This window comes from Erpetoichthys calabaricus, chromosome 13, assembly GCF_900747795.2.
Source record: "Erpetoichthys calabaricus chromosome 13, fErpCal1.3, whole genome shotgun sequence".
Lineage (NCBI taxonomy): Eukaryota > Metazoa > Chordata > Cladistia > Polypteriformes > Polypteridae > Erpetoichthys > Erpetoichthys calabaricus.
This window is the reverse complement of record NC_041406.2, coordinates 94,701,771-94,718,250: the sequence shown is the minus strand read 5'-3', so window position 1 is coordinate 94,718,250 and position 16,480 is coordinate 94,701,771. Positions and strand designations below refer to the sequence as shown.

Below are 16,480 nucleotides of genomic sequence, written 5' to 3'. Positions count from 1 at the left end.
AAATCTCGTAAATAAAAATGGAACGTGTTCAGGTGCTCCACAACATTTGAATTAATGATCTGAAAATACAAAGTGAATCTGACTAAATGAGAAACAATTGCAATGTGGTCAGTGAAGGACAGCTTGTTATTGATCATCACTCCATGGTTGTGTATGGACTTGGTGCTTGTTAGTGATAAAGAGAGGAGCTGAGCAGAGATGGGGTATTGAATAGACAGGCTGGCTGGCATAACAAGAAGGTCTGTCTTTGCCAGACTGAGCTGGAGATACTGCAACTGGACTATCAATGGATATTCATTGTCATGGATATTTCTCTTGTCTCCATTCCCTGACTTATGCTTTTCAGAAATCTTCTGATGAAGTCTTTTGGAGTTTTCTTTTGTCTTCACTGTGTAGGTTAGGCCACCATACTGATCGACTGCCAGCTGCACCTTCCACCACACTACCAGTCACCCAGACAGGTGATCTCCATTGAACTCATTTTGTGATGTCAAAAACCAGTTGGCTGCGCCAGTGATGAACGTATTAAAGAGTGTGAATACTAATATGATTGATTATTTTGTGTTTTATATTTTTAGTTCATTTAGACTAATTGTATAGGATTGTTTTCACTTTGACATTAAAAAAAATCCTATTCCTTAAAACGTGCAAGTTAAATCAACTGTGATTCAATGATGTATAACAATAAAAAGCAAAAAATTTCAAACAGGGTGAATACTTTTTTATAGGCACTGTACTAATTTTGAAAATATGGACTTGAATCCATGATGCAGATTGTCACCGTTCCACTTAAAGTCTACCCTATAGATAAATTCTTCAGATAAATAATTCTGAATAATCAGTTGTACAGAACCCATATATAATGAATGAAGTATGGAGTTTGTCAGATTTAACTGCATTGTTGACTATGTGTCAGTTTCCGAAGTGATACAGTGGATGTGTCCCTGGTGCCGTGTTCATAGATCACCAATGAAAATTTCTTTTTGATTAAAAAATTTTCTCCATGCTCCAATTTCCCTCCTCTCATTTTTCCAGTTTTCGTGCTGTCTTATTCCGCGTAGCTTCCACCTAATTCTCAGTTTTTAAAGCACGACACATTCTTTAAATGTGGATTTTCTGTGCTCTTCTAAATCAACAAGGCTTTATTTTTAGTTTTTGTTTTAGTTGGAGGTGATATGCAGTATGGTTGAGAACCTTCTTGAAAACAACTGTACCTCTGCTTATTAATAAAGTATCTATCTATCTATCTATCTAAAGAAGGAATGTTAACTTTTAATAAGTACAACTGAATGTCACTTGGAGCTGAATGAGTAATTATGTCTCTGAGGTAAAGTGCAAGCGGTATAAGAATGCAAAGGTTTGGGAAAGAGGAAGTTTCAGGAAAAAATATATTCCCTGTTGGCAGCTTATTACAAAAGGATAAGAATTCCATATAATCACATAAGGTCCAATCACTTCCGGCTTCATTTTTAATGCAGAATATGATTTTATTCATTAATGATCTTCATGGTAGCAAATCTTTAAAGGCTTCACATCCATGTTTTAATTAGAATGTGGTGTAACCACCACTCAGTAATCCCAAAGGTATTCTATAGGTTTATTTAGATTGGGAAATCTGCAAAGAAAAAGGAATGTCTAAAAGTAATTCTCATATGTCTCTACATACAGAGCAAATTCTATGGTTATTCTAACTATACTACCACCTGGCTTTGACAGTGTTACAGAAAATGATATTTTAGGAGTCCACACCAACAGGCTGTCATAAAATGTTTTTCCAATATATATATTGTCACGCATGGATTTTAACGCAAGTGCACATCTGCTGGAGAGACCTGAAAATAGCTTCCCATTGATGGGTCTCCATCCAAAATGACAGAGCCTGAGGGGATCCACAAAGAAAAATGGACAGAAAATCCCCAAATCTAGAAGTGCAAAGCTCATTCAAACTATAATGGCTGCCAAAGGGGCTTCAACTTAGTCCTGAGTAAACATTCTGAATGAATACATGTATCAATGGGATATTTCCATTTTTTTTATTCTTCATAAATTTGCAAAATTTTGTGTCTTGTTTTCGCTTTGTCATTCTGAGGTATTGAATATTTCTTATTGTGGGAAAAATAAAGTTAAATGATTTTAGCAAAAGACTGCAACATAACAAAATGTGAAAACAGTGAAGGGGTCTGATAGGGTACGAGTAGATGGTGGCATTACGAGCAAGTAGCATATGAAGTGAGGAACCGCAGTGGAGACAAAAATCTAACTGTGTTATGAATCTTAGTCCCTGCTTTAATATTTGAGTATTATTAAAAATTTTAACCTTTATTTCTTACTGTTATTTTAATTAATCATTTTGTTTCATGGTTGTCACCATTTTGGGCTATGATATATATACTTTTTTTTATCAAAACTTTATCAGTGACATAGCAATTAAAAACAATCATGACAGACTCCAGCAAAGTACATTATAATATGGCTATTAGTTAGGTGCCGCTGTTAGTGGCAGCCTTTCCAGCAGCTCCTTGTACGACTTTATCTTTCTTTATCTTCCTACCTTATGTTTCTACCTTTTTCTCTATTTCATTGATCACTCCTACCACTTTCTTTTATGTGGATTCGTTTCCTGGATACTTTTCACTACTTGGACATGGATTTTTACACGCCGAGACTCGTCTATTCAGGTAGTCAACTTCTAGCGCTGAGAACAAAGGCTCGTGCCAATATGGTTCCCTATTTACCTGACAAGGTAAAAAGGTCGTATCGAGGCAGCAGAGCCGACGCTAAGCTAAAGGCTAAGTGGCCAGTGAGGAAGTGGAGATACAAGCCTTCGGTGCCTTCTGTGATCCTGGGAAATATGAACTCACTACCAAATAAGATCGACGAACTGACTGCGCTGGTGAAAAATGTCAGGACCTACAGAGAATGCAGTTTGTTGTGTTTTTGTGAAACATGACTAACAACTAGCATCCCAGATACTAATGTGGAGCTACCCGGGTTTAGCACAGTCAGAGTAGACAGAGAAATGCAAATACTTGCGGGAAGTGGAAAGGAGGAGGACTCGCTCTCTATGTGAACACAAGGTGGTGCAATCCTGGACATGTAAACTTCAAAATCTCCACTTGCTGCAGGGACATCGAACTGTTGGCTGTAAGTCTGCATCCCTATTACTTACCCAGAGAGTTTGGACGTGTCATTGTTGTTATTGTTTACATCCCTCCTCGTGCAGACGTGGAGATAACGTGTGATGTCATCCACTCCGCTGTTGCTAAACTACAAACACAGCAGCCCAAGGAGCTTGTGCTAATCTCCGGAGATTTTAACCATGTGACGCTGGACAAAACATTACCTGCCTTCTCCCAGTATGTGGATTGTAACACCCGGGGAAATAGGACTATTGACCTACTGTATGCAAACGTTAAAGACGCATACAGCACCACCCCGCTGCCTGTGCTTGGGAAAGCAGATCATAACCTGGTTCTGCTTCAGCCTCACTACAAACTAAGAGTGAGGGAGCTACCTACAACTACACGCTCATTCAGGAAGTGGTCCCCTGAGGCAGAGCAGGCTCTGAGAGACCTCTTTGGAACTACAGACTGGGATATCCTGCAGGGATCATATAGTGAGAACATTGAGGAGGTTGTTGACTGCACTACTGACTACATCAACTTCTGTGTGGACATTGTAGTTCCTGTATGAACAGTACGCTGCTATGCTAACAACAAGCCATGGATTACAAGTGACATCAAGGGCCTTTTGAACCAGAAGAAAAGGTCTTTTAAAGGCGGTGATCAGCATGAGCTCAAGTGCATGCAGAAACTCCGAATACAGGCCAGGGCAGCAAAGGAGCAGTACAGGAGAAAGCTGGAGCAAAAGTTGCAGAATAACAGCATGAAGGAAGTGTGGGATGGGATGAAGATCATCACTGGCTGCAGGTTGAAGTGGGGTGCCACCATCGAGAGAGACGTGGAGAAAGCAAACCTGATGAACAACTTTTTTAGCAGGTTTGACCACCCTAACCCACTCTCACTCTCACCTTGGAGTACTACACCCTCCACCCATCCTTCTGCTGATACCAGCATAGGAGAGAGCTTCCCCCCACCCACAAATACAGCAGCCCAGACTTCATGCCATCAAAGCAGTGGGTCCAGATGAAGTATCACCACGACTGTTGAAGGCCTGTGCGTTGGAGCTGGGGAGTCCTCTACAGCGCATCTTCAACCTGAGCCTGGAACAGGGGAGAGTCCTGAGGCTTTGGAAAACATCTTGCATCACCCCAGTCCCAAAGGTATCACGTCCTGGTGAGCTGAATGACTTCAGGCCTGTCGCCCTGACGTCACATGTGATGAAGACCATGGAGCGGCTGCTGCTTCACCACCAGAGGCCACAGGTACACCATGCCCTCGACTCTCTGCAATTCGCATACCAGGAGAAGGTGGGAGCAGAGGATGCCATCATCTACATGCTACACTGATCCCTCTCCCTCTCCCACTTGGACAGAGGCAGTGGTGCTGTAAGAATTATGTTTCTGGACTTCTCTAGTGCCTTCAACACAATCCAACCTCTGCTCCTTAGGGACAAGCTGACAGAGATAGGAGTAGATTCATACCTGGCGGCATGGATCGTGGACTATCTTACAGAAAGACCTCAGTATGTGCGTCTCAGGAACTGCAGGTCTGACATTGTGGTCAGCAGTACGGGAGCGCCGCAGGGGACTGTACTTTCTCTGGTCCTGTTCAGTCTTTATACATCGGACTTCCAATACAACTCGGAGTCCTGCCACGTGCACAAGTTCGCTGACGACACTGCTATCATGGGCTGCATCAGCAGTGGGCAGAAGGAGGAGTATAGGAACCTAATCAAGGACTTTATTAAATGGTGCGACTCAAACCACCTACAACTAAACACCAGCAAAACCAAGGAGCTGGTGGTGGATTTTAGGAGACCCAGGCCCCTCACAGACCACATCATCATCAGAGGTGACTGTGTGCAGAGAGTGCAGACCTATAAATACCTGGGAGTGCAACTGGATGATAAATTGGACTGGACTGCCAATACTGATGCTCTGTGCAACAGAGGACAGAGCCGACTATACTTCCTTAGAAGGCTGGTGTCCTTCAACATCTGCAATAAGATGCTGCAGATGTTCTATCAGACAGTTGTGGCGAGCGCCCTCTTCTACGCGGTGGTGTGCTGGGGAGGCAGCATAAAGAAGAGGGACGCCTCACGCCTGGACAAACTGGTGAGGAAGGCAGGCTCTATTGTAGGCACGGAGCTGGACAGTTTGACATCTGTGGTGGAGCGACGGGCACTCAGCAGGCTCCTGTCAATCATGGAGAATCCACTGCATTCACTGAACAGGATCATCTCCAGGCAGAGGAGCAGCTTCAGCGACAGACTACTGTCACTGTCCTGCTCCACTGACAGACTGAGGAGATCGTTCCTCCGCCACACTATGTGACTCTTCAATTCCATCCGGGGGGTAAACGTTAACATTATACAAGATTATTGTCTGTTATACCTGCCTTGCACTCTCCACCTTGCAATTTTTAACATGCACTGCATTTTTATCACTCTTTAATTAATATTGTTTTTATCAGTATGCTGCTGCTGGAGTATGTGAATTTCCCCTTGGGATTAATAAAGTATCTATCTATCTATCTATCTATCTATCTATCTATCTATCTATCTATCTATCTATCTATCTATCTATCTATCTATCTATCTATCTATCTATCTATCTATCTATCTATCTATCTATCTATCTATCTATCTATCTATCTATCTATCTATCTATAACACCCACCCCACGAAGGAAGGCACAATGACAGAGATAGTAAGCTAGGAGATTCCCAGCACAAGGCTAAGGCCATTTTAGCAGCCGTTGTGCCTGGAGGGAATAGCCTTTGTTGGAACGCAGAAGAGAGCCAGAAGAAAAGTCCAAAAGAAGGAACATTTGAGGCAAGAAAGGGACTTTGTAGGAAAGAATGGATGAGAAAAACCTTTAAACATTTCACCAGAAAACCGTAACCGTGGGGCACTCCCAGAACATTTGTAGGAAGTTACTTAAGGACTGAAAGGGCATACTATTGATACCAATGGCATTGTGACACCCTGGGCAAGGACACTGATGTACAACTGTCACCTTGGGATGTCAGTAGACGAGACCGAGCAACCAGGGGGATGGAATAAGAGACACTCAGACTGAGAAAGACTAATTCAAACAAGGATTCTGTTTTATTCCAGACATATCTAGGCTATTTTACAAACAAATATTTACAGTGGCTCCAAAATAAAAGTGAAGAAAAAAACAAAAAAGAACTCTTCCTCCTCCTTCATCCAGCTACTAAATAGTTCAGGACAGGCTGAAAAATTAATTAAAAATGAAATGATAATCTAAGCACCTACTATACACGCAAAGATAGGTGCGTATCTCCACTACTTAGCTAAACAAATCAGTAGCACAGATCTGCATTTATGCCCAAAGACCTGGTCAAAATACGACCCCTGGCGTTCGGACCTTGGTTTTATACCGCAAGTCCTTTTTGTCCATCCAATCCTCATTTTCGTTACCCAGGGACTTCCAATAAACTGTCACGTCGGGACGTGCAGCGTTCATCAACACCTGCTCAGGTGCAGTCCGCCCTATTTAAACATTCTTGCACTCACCCGTCTGTCTTGGTGACGTGGAGGCTCTTCATTCAGCCTCTGGTGAGACCTGTTTTACTTTCTCCCATTTTCTTTTCTATTCCCTTTTGCCGGCTACTTCTGACCTGTTCCCCTGGATTTAGATGTAGCATTTTCGCCTTGTCTCCTGCTGCAGTTATGGGAACACGCTTTTGCACTTGAGTGCGCTTGAAAGAGGGCTTCACACATGTGCCTTAGCGTCGGCCAGTTTGAGCCCCACGGTTTGCTCTTGGAGCTCCTGTAGGCCTCCTTGAAGCCCTTTGACCATCCTTGGGCTCAAACGCTGGTGAAACCTTGTGCGCTGCTGTGTTAATCTGGGAAGGAGGTGCTAAAACAGGTAAATAAAAACTTTATTTCTCCAACCTTTTTTCTTTATATTTACTTTATTCCTACAGCCACTAAACTTGGCTTATCACAGGCCTGTCATGTCATTGCAATATACCGGTATTTAGACTCGGGTGTTTGATACATCCATCTCCTGTTTACTTTTTGTCTCTGCCTTGCCCCATCACTGGTAGAACACTGAGAGAGTCCTGTAATCTGATCTTCTCATGGCAATGAGATCCATGAACTGCAGTCGCTAAGTGTGATATGCTCTTCTACTTGAAGTCATGTAGTGTGACGCTAGCCTTACAAATAGCTTCCACATTTTAAAAGTCGCTATTTTGTATAAACAATACCAGTGGCCCTTCGATATTTGCAAATTGTTTTCTGAAGAAGACTACAGGGTTCAGTGTCAGAGCATCCCTGATATGTTCGGCCCATCGTGAATTCACAAGCAGTGAAGCGCCATCAGCCACAGTGGCCATTTCTAGTAGAAGCTTCTCTCAGTGTTTGCCTCTTTTGCTGCTTGCTGTTTGGTCTGGAATCTTACCATTAATACATATGAACATTTCTGGATACATTAATAATAAGCCAATTGTGAATCCAAGACCTATTAGAGCCAACTGGCCAGTTGAGTATTTGATGGCTCCAAAAACATATTGGCACATGATAATATAAGCATATCAGCCATCTGCAATGGGTTTCCAAAAAGTCTCTGGCACGTAGCTGCTTATTGATTCCTGGCTTAGGGCTAAAGTACATTAAGAAGCTGGCCATCACACCATTACCGTACCCTTAACAATATTTATATCAGTCATTTTGGACGTTTTGTAAATGTTGTACTGGGCAGTCTCCTTCTTTTAATTACCAAAATATTGATTTATTGCAGCCATATTTAGATATTTACAAGAAAACAGTTAAAATTGTGTCTTTTAAAGTGGTAAAATGAAAGTAAATGCCGCTTGCCAAGGTCGGAGAAGGAGGATACAATTTTAAATCGGTTAGTTTTGCCTTCAGCAATTAATAAATAATAATTAAATGGTAAGGCTCCCACTTTATATTTCTTACCTTTCTCTGTTGTAGGAGGCAGGTCTCCGGTCATTAGGCTTATATCAAGGCAACAAGCACACTCGTTTTAAGAAAGAGAATAATATAATTTATTGATAAACACAAAGATCAGAGAAATACGATAACTGCATACATATGTTGACATTGATGACAGGACGCAAGACAGACAAACACGTAACACAGAAGAGGCTGGCTGTTTACTGGCTATTTAGAGTTCTAATTTATCTTGGAAGCAGTTTATAATATCAAGTCTTTAAGGATGGTGTCTGATGTTGTGTGCTCCAGGTTCAAGTGGATAACTTTTCTTCTGTTGGTGTGCACTCTTTCTCCTTGTTTCGTGGTCCTTTGTTCTTGGTGTGCTGTGCTTTTCTCATCTCACTATTAGGCTCTTTTCTGGGTCCTTGGCAACTTCATAGGGAAAAGGATTACTCTTTCTGGCACAAGAAAGAAGATGCTAAAGTTCGCTTCTTGAAGTAATGGTTGCTTCTCGGTCTCCTCAGGCACTGGCATAGAACTTGGCTTGGATCTTAGCTTTCAGCTTTTCAAGGAGAAAGCGACTCATGAGCTCCTAGGTGTCAGAATCTGAAAAGAGAGGAATGTAGCCAGTTTTGGATGAAAGGTGTAACCTCATGTGATTGGATCAAAGTGGGTGTGATCTCAGGTGATTGGATCAATGTGGGTATGACCTCAGGGGATTGGATCAATGTGGGTGTAACCTCAGGTGATTGGATCAATGTGGGTATAACCTCAGGTGATTGGATATTTGTAGGTGTGATCACAGGGGATTGGATCAAAGTGGGTATGACCTCAGGGGATTGGATCAATGTGGGTGTAACCTCAGGTGATTGGATCAGTGTAGGTGTGATCTCAGGTGATTGGATCAATGTAGGTGTGATCTCAGGTGATTGGATCAGTGTAGGTGTGACCTTAGGGGATTGGATCAAAGTGGGTGTGACCTCAAGTGATTGGATCAATGTGGGTGTAACCTCAGGTGATTGGATCAGTGTAGGTGTGACCTCAGGTGATTGGCTCAATGTAGGTGTGATCTCAGGTGATTGGATCAATGTGGGTGTGAACTTAGGGGATTGGATCAAAGTGGGTGTGACCTCAGGTGATTGGATCAATATGGGTATAACCTCAGGTGATTGGATATTTGTAGGTGTGACCACAGGGGATTGGATCAAAGTGGGTATGACCTCAGGGATTGGATCAATGTGGGTGTAACCTCAGGTGATTGGATCAGTGTAGGTGTGACCTCAGGTGATTGGATCAATGTAGATGTGATCTCAGGTGATTGGATCAGTGTAGATGTGACCTTAGGGGATTGGATCAAAGTGGGTGTGACCTCAAGTGATTGGATCAATGTGGGTGTAACCTCAGGTGATTGGATCAGTGTAGGTGTGACCTCAGGTGATTGGATCAATATGGGTGTAACCTCAGGTGATTGGATCAGTGTAGGTGTAACCTCAGGTGATTGTCTCAATATACGTGTAACCTCAGGTGATTGGATCAGTGTAGGTGTGACCTCAGGTGATTGGCTCAATGTAGGTGTGATCTCAGGTGATTGGATCAATGTGGATGTGACCTCAGGTGATTGGATATTTGTAGGTGTGACCACAGGGGATTGGATCAAAGTGGGTATGACCTCAGGGGATTGGATCAATGTGGGTGTAACCTCAGGTGATTGGATCAGTGTAGGTGTGACCTTAGGGGATTGGATCAAAGTGGGTGTGACCTCAAGTGATTGGATCAATATGGGTATAACCTCAGGTGATTGGATCAGTGTAGGTGTGACCTCAGGTGATTGGATCAAAGTCACTTCTAGTTTCAGGTACAGTGTCTGCTTATTGGTACATTTTTTTGCCTATCACATAAAAAAACAGTACCATACAGTGAGTTAACAGGAATAATTGCTGGGCCACCATGCCACCATCTACACTCACATTACTAGAACTACTGTATATACTTGCGTTTAAGTTCTCCCATGGATAAGTCAGGACTTGATTTTACCCATATAATTTCTTGTATTTTATAATATTAGTCATATAAGTCCAGGGCAGAAAACTCACACTATTGATCCAAGAGATTATGATATGCTAACACCCACCTGAGAGAGTAACCATGGAGCACACTGCCTTTTTTTCTATGTATTGTGCCTACGTGACCACACAGTAATAAACGAACTATTCCGAAGCGACGTTTGCACTGTTTTGTGTTTGTTGTATCTCACACCCTCATACACCTTTATTGTAAGAGCATCCATTATCTACGATGGAGCGTTCGATCAGAAGAAAATATGAAGCTGGTTTTAAATTAAACATTGCTGAAGTAGCGAAAGAAATTGGTAACTGTGCTGCTGCAACAAATTTCGATTCATCTGAAAAACTAATGCGAGATTGAAGGAGGCAAGAAGATCCATCCATCCATCCATTTTCCAACCCGCTGAATCCAAACACAGGGTCACGGGGGTCTGCTGGAGCCAATCCCAGCCAACACAGGGCACAAGGCGGGAAGCAATCCCGGGCAAGAAGATGTAAAAAAAAAAAAATTTAAGCGTCGTATTTTTGAACGGGTGTATAAGTCGGGGATTTTATGATCGGTTTTTCGGGTTTCAAGACTCAACTTATATGCAAATATATACTGTAATTTAGATTCTCCAAATAACTTAAGAGGTATATCTTATTTCCTCAACTATGGCATGAGCTATCATTTGAGCATTGAGATATATGAGTATGAGATAATATGCGATATATGTATATATATGAACATCGGAGGATCGCTTTCCAGGTTTATCGTAGATAAACGATATACTTCAGAGGCGAGAGAGGGTGCAGTTGCTATCATTGTCACCTCTTTTGTCACCCACAGCAGTGACAAGACAACCACCGAGGGCAATTGACTCCACTCCATACCAGCCAGAGGACTCTAATAGACCAAATGCCCCAGAGAGCGTCTCAGTTTGGACCAAACTGCCAGCAGCATGGAGTTCCCAAAGAAGACCTGCTCTATTGAGCTAATACCTTTGAAAGAACGTCATGAAAACTCATTTTTGTTCCTGTTTAAGTTGCCGGTAGCGCCGTCCAGCATTCTTTTTGTTTGTTATTGGGATTAAATGGCTTGCATCCCAACACTTCTCAACACTTGACATCCATGAGTGTCCTTTCACCTGTCTACAACTGTATATACAGTATATATATATTTATGTGTTATAGAGTACCTGTCAAATAACACAAAAAGTACACGACATATGTTTCGCCCTAATTGGGGCTCATCAGGTGTACGCACCTTTACTTTCAGGGATTGAACCTTAGATGTTAAAATACTGATGAGCCCTAATTAGGGCGTAACACATGTTGTGTACTCTTTGTATTATTTGACAGGTACTCCATAACATGGTTATGATCTGCTTCTCGCAGCTGACAGGGCATGGTGGATATCTGCCGACTGACCGACCAACCACAAGCGTTACCTGGTAGGTGACCACCCAAATAATCAGATTGTGATTCAGCCCTGTGGATTTAATACTCTGATCTACAGCCTGTCAAGTAAGCGAACCAGCTGCTTTGGCACAACATCTGAGGCTTCGCCTGAGGCACTGAAATCTGAGGTTCAATCCCGACCATGGAAAGCAAAGGTGCGCACACCTGATAAGCCCCAATTAGGGTGAAACACATCTTGTGTACTCCTTGTATTATTTGGCAGGTACTGTATCATCAATCTATGACCTGCTTGTCACAACTGAGAGGATGTGGCGGATGTCTGCAACTGGCCGATTAACCACAAACATTACCTGCTAGGTGACCACCCAAATAATCAGACTGTGATTCAGACCTATGCTATATGTATATACGTTGTAGAAAAGGCACTATCTAGGCGCCTGACTCGGCACAAAGAGACAGGGAGGCACGCATAAAAATAAAACAAATTTATTGTCTTTACCTGTGGGGCACAACTTCCCCATGTCCCACAGGCACAGCACAGTCCCAAAAGCGCAAAGTAAATACAACAAAACAACACACTGGTCTTCACCACCACTCCTCCTGGAAGGCGTTGTCCTCCACCTCCCGACTCTGGCTCTCGGAGTGGTGGCTGCTGGTCCCTTTTATAGTTCACCCAGAAGTACTCCAGGTGCTTGATCATCCGTTTTGCACTTCCAGGTGTGGCTGAAGAATCGCCCAGACGGGCTCAGGAACCCTTGCAAGCACCCACCCTGGGTCCCAAAAGGGCTGTAGAGAACTCCATCTCCCATGGAGCCCTGCTTTAATCTGAGGCACCACTGCCATCCAGGGGGGCTGCCATGTAGCGACCCAGGGGAGGTATTGTGCAGCCCAATATGTTCTTCTTCAGTTTGCATATACTGGATATATGTCCAAGTGTCTGTGGCCGAATCTTGGCTATCAAATGAGAACGCCATCAACAGACACTTGGACATAAATCCAGCATATGCAAACTTAAGAAGAACATTTTCATAATAAACAAGACTTTACACCCAATATCCACCCCCCCCCCCCGATCACACTGACCTAGCCACACCCCCCACCCCCGTAATTTTTTTTCTTGCTATATATTGCCTTTGATTCTTGTAAGTCTAAGCATTATCCTCTGATAAAGACCCCTGGCAATGGGTCAAAATACTCCTCTTAAGATGCAACTAGACTGTAAACTTGCCCCTCACTCCTTCCAATCCTGACATAGGAAGCTGTGTATAAAAAGTGTTGTCATTTCTACTCGGTGTGATCGAAATGTATGCAAATCCCCTTAAATATAAGTCTGCCACATGCACTTTATTCAGGTCTGAATTGCATGATTTGTAATTTTAAACAGCGGAGCAGAGGGGGAAATCAATGAAAAATGTGATTTTGTCCCAAATATTATGGAGGGTACTGTCTGTACACTATATATACAAATTTTACAGTATAAATAAATATATGTATATGTATAAATAGAGTATACAGATTTTGTAGATTTATAAAGTGTCTTGAAAAAGCATCAAGGAATGGGGGCAACTTTTGTTAAGACATGATGAAGAATAATTTCACCAATAAATGGTCAAGAGCAACAAATATCTGTAAAAGTTATTGCACAATATTAGTTTTTCAGTTGTTTATGTTTCATTAAAAAATAACTGACACGGACTCTTCTTTTGCAGCATACTTTGTAGAATTATCCAGAGAGTACACTTCATTATCTAAGCTTTACATGATCTTTTAATGAGTGATATCCTTAAGTGAGAAAACAGATGCAAGTTGTAGGCTTGCACTGATAAAAGTTAATCATGCCATTGTGGGTCATTTTTCTATTCTCTAAACCATCCTTTTTTATCAGTTAATTAAGAAAGAAGGGTAACTGTCAAAGATAATTAACATAATAATCAAATCCTTGCTTTTATAGAAAAGACTTAATTAGGCTGCATATTTCTTTCTGAAAACCACCATAGAGTTGTATTTGTCTTGTAATGCGTCAATTAGTCGCATGTAAGGAACGATTGGGTGAAATCACCTTTTATATCTTCAGATTGTTTTTGCTGAAGTCTTCCACTGCATTCTTTTGAGGGGTTAAGAGAAGTGAAATGTGTTCAAATTATGTGGTGGATGCTAAGATTGTGTCGGAGTAGCTGAGTGCCACAGTAGCGCAGTGGTGGGCCTTCACAATTCCTGTTTTGTGTTCAAATCTCCCCACACTTGTGTGGCATTTGTGCATTCTGTCTTTTTCTGGGGTGGTATTTCCTTCTGAATGAGATCTTAAAATTGACTGGGATGAGTTACGGGGAGTGGGGATTGGTCTGCACTGGTTTGAGTCATTTTCTGCCTGGCACCCAGTGATTTTATGGCTCCTTGCGCCACTAAAATTGGACATAGTGGTTTAAGTAAATGGATGGATGGATGGATGGATGATTTAGTTGTGTCTGGACTGAGCAATACAAGGCACTTACTTTGTGTAAGAAGTGATACCTTTCTTGGTGTCTTTCTCAGCCAGGGTTCCTTCCGTGGCTGGGGTTCAAATGTGTGTTTGATGCCTCCTTAGTTAATTTTTGGTTCTTTTTATGTTATGTACATCTTTCTTTATTTTGTGTTTTGTCAATGTATGCAAGCTGCCTGTGTTATATTCCACATGTTTGGTGGGTGGTCCCCCAAGAGGTAGATCTACCTGTAGATCACCACCAGGAAGTGCTCACTGCCCAATAAATTCAGAGGGTCTCCCACAGTTCCTGGCGGTTCATTTCTAATGTGCTAGGTAGTTTTCATGTTTTTTCATGGATTTCTGGACCTTTTTGCTCTGTTTTTTGACCTCATTCTTAATTTCTGTTCTGGGACCTTGTTTGCCTAGATTACCTTTTATTTAAGGCAACTCCATTTTGCCTTTTGTGCTCTACGGAGCTTCTTTTGTGGAAATAAACCTTTTTTTTTGTGGAAATAAACCTTTTTATTTTTATAAAGATTCTGTGCACATGGCATTGTGCGTGCACCACGCTGAGTTTGACTGGGGTGCCTGCCTAATTGCACATTCACAATACAATACCATACAATTTATTTTTGTATAGCCCAAAATCAAACAAGGAGTGCCACAATGGGCTTTAACAGGCCCTGCCTTTTGACAGCCCCTCAGCCTTGAGTCTCTAAGAAGACAAGTGAAAACTCCCAAAAAACCCTTGTAGGAAAAAATGGTAGAAACCTCGGGAAAGGCAGTTCAAAGAGAGACCCCTTTCCAGGTAGGATGGGCGCACAGTGGGTGTCAAAAAAGGGGGGTAAATATGATACAATACACAGAACAGAACAAATCCTCAATACAATATAATGGTGCAAAAGAAATATTACAAGTACAGAGCAGAATTCAACAGTAGATGATATCACATAATACAATTTGGATTTGTTCAGAGTCCTGGAGACCTTGGCCATCAAGCTGCCTCCCCCTATTGGCCATTCTACAGCTGAATCAGTGTTGGGCCAGCCAATCCGATGAAAGGACCCCTCTACCAGATGATTCCTGTGATTCTCCATCAGAGATGACTTTAACTTAAGCAGGCAAAACAACTTGGCAGGTGGGCCGTGGCACCAAGTGCCACATTTGAGTACCAAGAAGAGAAACAGAATAGGTGAGGGTTAGTAACAAATTCTAACTATCATGTTACTTATGTTTTACTGCTAATGACTAACAACAGAGATTCAGTATGTATAGTTAATCAGCAGCTCTAGTCAGGGGTGTGCTAAACTGAAGTAGTGAGTCTTCAGCCGGGATTTGAAGCTGAGACCGAAGGGGCATCTCTTATAGTAGTAGGCAGACCAGTCCACAGTTTAGGGGCCCTCTAACTAAAAGCTTGACCTCCCCACTGTTATTTTATTAATCCTTGGAATCATAAGCAGACCAGCATCTTGAGATCTTAATGTGCGCTCTGGTTTGTAAGTCATGATAAGTTCAGACAAGTAAGCTGGACCTTGGCAATTTAAGTCTTTATATGTTACAAGGAGGATTTTGAAATGTGCCCTAAACTTAACCAGAAGCCAGTGTAAGGATTTAAGAACTGGAGTTATGTGTTCATATTTTCTTGTTCTTGAAATAATTCTGTATAAAGATGTATAAAGAACAGTTTGAACATCCAGTGAACACCAAATTGCAGTAGTCAATCCGACTAGAAATAAATCCATGAATTAATTTCCCAGAATCCCACTTACTTAGAAAATGCCTTAATTTCCCAACATTTTTAAGATGGAAGAAACATGATTAGGACAGCTTTGAAATGTGCACTTTAAATGACATGCTAGAGTCAAAGATATCTCCTACATTCACGTGCAAACGCAAGTGAATCGGTTAAGTGCTTCATTCACATCTTGGAGTAGGTGATTGCAGTACCTGCAAAAAAGGGAGTCTGCGTGAGAGAAAGAGTGAAGATAGAGAAACACTGAAGAAAGCAGAAAGAGAGACAGAGGTTAAAGGGAAAGGAAGGCTGATGGCGATGGCGGGATTGTGAGGGGCCAGCATGTAGTATAGTGGAGACAGGCAGCTGAGTAGAGAGCGCCGAGGAGGAGAGTATCTATCTATCTATCTATCTATCTATCTATCTATCTATCTATCTATCTATCTATCTATCTATCTATCTATCTATCTATCTATCTATCTATCTATCTATCTATCTATCTATCTATCTATCTATCTATCTATTGTCAGAAGCCCGACAAAAGCCACAGAAAGGTTTGGAGCGGCCACCCATATATTATTTCCTGGCTGCAAAATTAAATGAATTATTGTACTAAATTGTACAGATTGGAGTCCAGAACAGAACTGATTTGAGATGGTCAAAATGGTGGTTTTAAAGGCAAGCAGAGGAAGTGACTTCATCAATGGTCCCGGAACTGGATATGTTGTCATCAGGGCCAGGCGGACTTTTCTGTAAGTGGTCTGCAGATAAGTG

The 16,480-nt window shown here is 41.9% G+C and overlaps 1 protein-coding gene and 1 long non-coding RNA gene across 2 annotated transcripts in view; both read left to right on the top strand.

Moving 5' to 3' along the window:
* Nucleotides 1-3,021: 3,021 nt before the first annotated feature.
* LOC127530062 (uncharacterized) overlaps nucleotides 3,022-16,480 on the top strand; it is a 164,841-nt gene continuing 151,382 nt past the window's right edge. The window contains exon 1 of the mRNA XM_051935749.1: nucleotides 3,022-3,077. The gene's annotated coding sequence lies outside the window, so the exon portion shown is untranslated. The remainder of the gene's footprint in view (nucleotides 3,078-16,480) is intronic.
* Nucleotides 8,719-9,924, top strand: LOC127530069 (uncharacterized). The gene is made up of 3 exons (XR_007936601.1): nucleotides 8,719-8,794; nucleotides 9,125-9,184; nucleotides 9,874-9,924. It is a non-coding gene; the product is annotated as an uncharacterized LOC127530069 (long non-coding RNA).